Genomic DNA, 4,394 nt, shown 5'->3' with positions numbered 1-4,394 from the left:
ACTGCTACCCTCAACAACATGTATGAATCTTCAGACATAATGACAAGCAGGATAAACCAGATACACAAGAGGACATGCTCTCTGATTCCACTCATATGAGTTCAAGGAAAGACATACATAGGTGTTGACTAGGAATGGGATCCAAGCAAACTCTCTGGAGGAATAAAAAGGTTCTTCATCTTGATCCAGGTGGTGGTTACACAGGTATATACATATGTAGCAATTAATTAAGCTTAGTATTCAAATTTGTAGATTGTAGTGTATCCAAATTATGCCTCAGTGATAACACAAGGGTAAGAGGAGGAGGGCATGAGAATGGTGTCATATGCTATAGAATAGAGGACAAAAAAAAGAATAAATAATCTTTTCCCTGGAATAGCTTATTTATCAGACCAAAAATAGAAAATGTAAAGTTTTCCTCTTTGGAACAAGAGGACTGCATAGTTATGTGTTTTTAAACCCTTTTCTGAAGAACTTCCTCTTGCTCCGCCTTTCATCATGCCCACTTCAGCCAACGGTCACCTCTGCTTGGCAACTGAACCTCACATACCTTAGAGGAAACAGGAGAACATGTTGAAGAAGTTGCCTTGGTAACTCAAGTATTTATATGGCTGGCCCTTTGGCTCTGTCCTCCTTGTTCCACCCTCCTAGTTCCCAGTACTCCACCACATGCTGTTTGCCTGAACTTTCCAGCACCTTTCTGTTAAGCCCTCCATAGACTGGTTTGGCCCTCCCCACCAATGCTCATTTCTCTCTTTGATCTCTGACCTACTTCTTAGTCTGAACTCATGCAGTTGCTTGTAGCTCATTTTTAGCAGGCTTCAGAGTTTCTAACCCACAGTCTTGCTTGAATCTCGAATCCCTGCCACTTCATTATTCTCTGATGGGACACCCAGGATAGGTTTCCCCCAGCAGCTATAAAAATTTCTTTATGGATGGAGAATCCTTTTTTTTTTCAGTGTTCTCTGAACTTTTTATTGGCCTCTTGCTTACTAAGGAGTGCCCCACTCCTGTTACCTTATTGCCTCAGAACATTGATGTCATTGACCTCAGACACCACTTTGCCATCCACAGTCCTGCAGGTGGTGGTCTTCTAGGTGGACTGCATGGAATTGCTATTGTTCAGGGTGTCATTAAGATTGAAGTCCTCCTCTTCTTCCAGCAGATAGTAATAGGTGGCAACTTCAGCCTCCAACTTGACCTTAATATTCAGCAAGGCCTCTACTCCTGGGCCTTGTGCTGTCCCTCTTCACAAGTCTGGGCCAGCTCTGACATCAGGTGCAACAGGATCCCATTGAGCTGTTCCATCTGTGTGGCCTAGTGTGTCTCCACCTCCCTTAGGATGTTCTCCAAACTAATCTTCAGATTTCTCATGGAATCTATATTGATCTCCAAGGACTGGACTATTTGTCAGCTCCATGAATGTCATCTCAACAGCTCTTATTTCAGTGGTCTGCAAGGTGATTATTGTGATGCTCTCTTCAATTTGTGGAACCAGTACTTATCTAGTTCCTCTCAATTTTTCTAAGCCAGCTCTTCATATTGGCCCCAGATGTCTGCCATGATCTTGTTGAGGTTCTGGGATATGAGGACATCCAACTTCAAGGTCAACCCAGAGTTGGCAATCCAGTTCTGTAAACCATTTACTTCCTCCTCATGGTTCTTCTCCATGAAGAGCAATTTCTCCTTGAGCGCCTCTATCTCTGTCTCCAGCTGCAGCTGAGTGACATTGTTGTCATCAGTGATGTTTCTGAGCCCATTAATGTCACTCTCCACAGATTGGTGCATTGCCAGCTTTGTCTCATACTTGACTCTGAAGTCGTCAGCAGCAAGACGAGCATTGTTAATCTGCAGAGTGATGCGGCACTGTCCACAGAATTTGCAAAGATCTGAGCCCTCAAGTCCTCCATGGTCTTAAAATAATGTTCCCAACCTCTGACCTGAGGTTCTTTTTTCTCCAGGTGTCTCTGGACTTTGTTGTCCAGTTCCTGATTATTAGCCTCCAGGCTTCTCACCATCTCCAGGTAGGAGGCCAAGCTGTCGTTCAAGAATTGCATAGTCTCCATCTCTCTCTGGATGACCCCTATGCCCACCAAATCCCTGGCCATCGCTGCAGCCCGGCTCCCAGACCCCCAGCTGCCCCACAAGCTGGTGGAGTGGAACACAAAGATCTGAGAGCCTGAGACCCTGGCATCTGCGAAGATGCTGGTCATGCTGCTGGCTGGCTGGCTCGGTGGCTGGGTAACTACATCGAATCTAGGGTCCAATAGTTTATCAGGCTGTTAATTATTGAAGTCAAAACTTCATAGTCACGAGTTAGAATTCTCTCCATCAGAAAGCTGAGAAGGCAGAAGAGTTCCTACTGTGAATAAGGTCACAAACTGGATACACATCTACTTCCAATTAGAAACCCATGCCCAATGGCAAAGGGGGCTCCCCACCCTGACAAGGCTGTCCTAAATTGAACTGCCTGCTTTGGCTGCCAATTAAGATATCACTTCTGGGCAAGAATTAAAAATTACTTAGGAGCCAACATGTGATCCTATACTGGGACATTGCACCCATGTTGACCTATGTGTAGCTCTGTCCAGCACCGCACCCCATTATCACCTCCTTGTCCAGGCTCCTGGGGTGGTCACAGGGCAGCAGATCATAAAAGTGATGTGTTGGGCTGATTTTATTTTTCCAAACAGAGAGAGAGTTAGAAGAACCTGGCCCAGGGCTTAGAGCAAGTATCCAAAACTAAAGCTCAGTAGTAAGAGGCAAGGGATGGAGAAAGCTGGTGAGGTTTCCGCAACTTGTGTTACTGCCCTTGGGTTATTTCCAGGACCAGCATCATGAGCATGTGACTCAGGCAGCTGCACAGGGCTCGTGCTTAGAAGGGCTGCACACTGGTTTAGGCTCTGTTATTTTCATCTTGAAATTGTTAATAATTTTTGAACAAGAACCCCATATTTTCATTTTGCTCCAGGATCTTCAAATAATACAGTCAGTCTTGATTGTTTCAGCTCAGTTATCAGCAAACTATACATCACTAGTTATTTTAAAATACTCTGCCTTGAGCCTTCTCTGCAGTAGATTCAAGTTGATAAACAGAGACACAAACCACACCCAAATATCTATGGCAATTACTGTTTTCAGAGTGTAATTAGAGGAAGTTATGTCAGTTGGATTTCCAGACTGGGATATTCTCAAAACTGGAAAAAATAAGGAAGGCTCAACAGATTGGAGGTCAAGATCATGGTGAAGAAAGTAAAACTTCAATAAAAGATTCATCCCTGGCTTGGATACAACCTTATACATATACTTACTACTATGCAAATAAGCCATCAGTTTCAAAGCCCACGGTTGAAAAACACACATAACCTGAAAAATTCCCAATCCATTGTTTATCAGAGGTAAGATGTGGTAACGTGGCTGAACTGCATTACAAATCAACTTCTGGCAATGATACAATAATGTAAAAAGAGGAATTTGGGTAATCCACTGAATAATTGCTTCTCTCCCTTCTCCCAAAAAGCTTAAAGATATCTTTCCAAAGAGGCCCATATGATCTCTTATTATTCCTCAAACTTTCTCTGTGTTCACAGATCAATCACCTCTAAATTCTCTCCTCCTCTGTAAAGTCTTTCCTAGTTATGTAGGAGCAATTCAGAGAGGTCCCCCCACCTCTCCTTTATTATCTCCTCTTCTCTCAATAAATCTCTGAGCATGTAAAGGCTCTCCTGGCCCTTGTCAGCATCAGAGCCAAAGGGGTGTTGGGCAGAATAAACAGAGAAGGGGACCTTAGTTGCTGGGCTCAGTGCCTGGCTGCTACCCTTTCCATCACCCACAGAGTACTCCCTGTCATGGAATTCACCACCACAGCCTTCTCCAGCGCCTTCATTCTCCTCCAGGTCTATTTCCTCCCCTGCCCCTTCGCTCTCCAAGATGACCTCTCCACCTACTTCCCTGGGAAAATTAAGAACATCTGATGAGAACTCCCACAAGTTTCCGCCCAACTCTCAGTTTTCTTTGGATGATCACCCAAACTTTCTTTCTTCCTGCCCATCTTGGAAGAAACTTTTTCTGCCACATGGGCAGGTTAACCCCTTCACCTGCCTCTCATGACTATGGTCTCTGTTTTCCCCCTCCACCAGCTACTTCCCATCCAAAAGGAAATAGACATGTGAACACCAGTAACACCCCCTCTTGATCTACTCCTCTTTTTCCTTGTTGTACAGTCTCCCTTGAGCCTGCGGCTTTCTGATCTCTCTTTATCCCACAATAAAACAAGATATTGTCTGAATGTCATCCAGCACGAAGTTCAGAAGGCACCAAATAAATGGGAATTTCACTCCTCAGTCTCATGAATCTTGGCCCTTCCTCTCTCTTATCTTTTGAAATTGTCTTCG

At 44.3% G+C, this 4,394-nt stretch overlaps 1 pseudogene; it reads right to left on the bottom strand.

Moving 5' to 3' along the window:
* Nucleotides 1-1,018: 1,018 nt before the first annotated feature.
* On the bottom strand, nucleotides 1,019-2,332 carry LOC118618529 (annotated as a pseudogene).
* Between the last annotated feature and the right edge of the window lie 2,062 nt (nucleotides 2,333-4,394).

Source organism: Molossus molossus, unplaced genomic scaffold (genome assembly GCF_014108415.1).
Source record: "Molossus molossus isolate mMolMol1 unplaced genomic scaffold, mMolMol1.p scaffold_m16_p_6, whole genome shotgun sequence".
In the NCBI taxonomy this organism is placed as follows: domain Eukaryota; kingdom Metazoa; phylum Chordata; class Mammalia; order Chiroptera; family Molossidae; genus Molossus; species Molossus molossus.
Note: the sequence above shows the minus strand (reverse complement) of the source record. Positions and strands in the feature narration are given on the sequence as shown.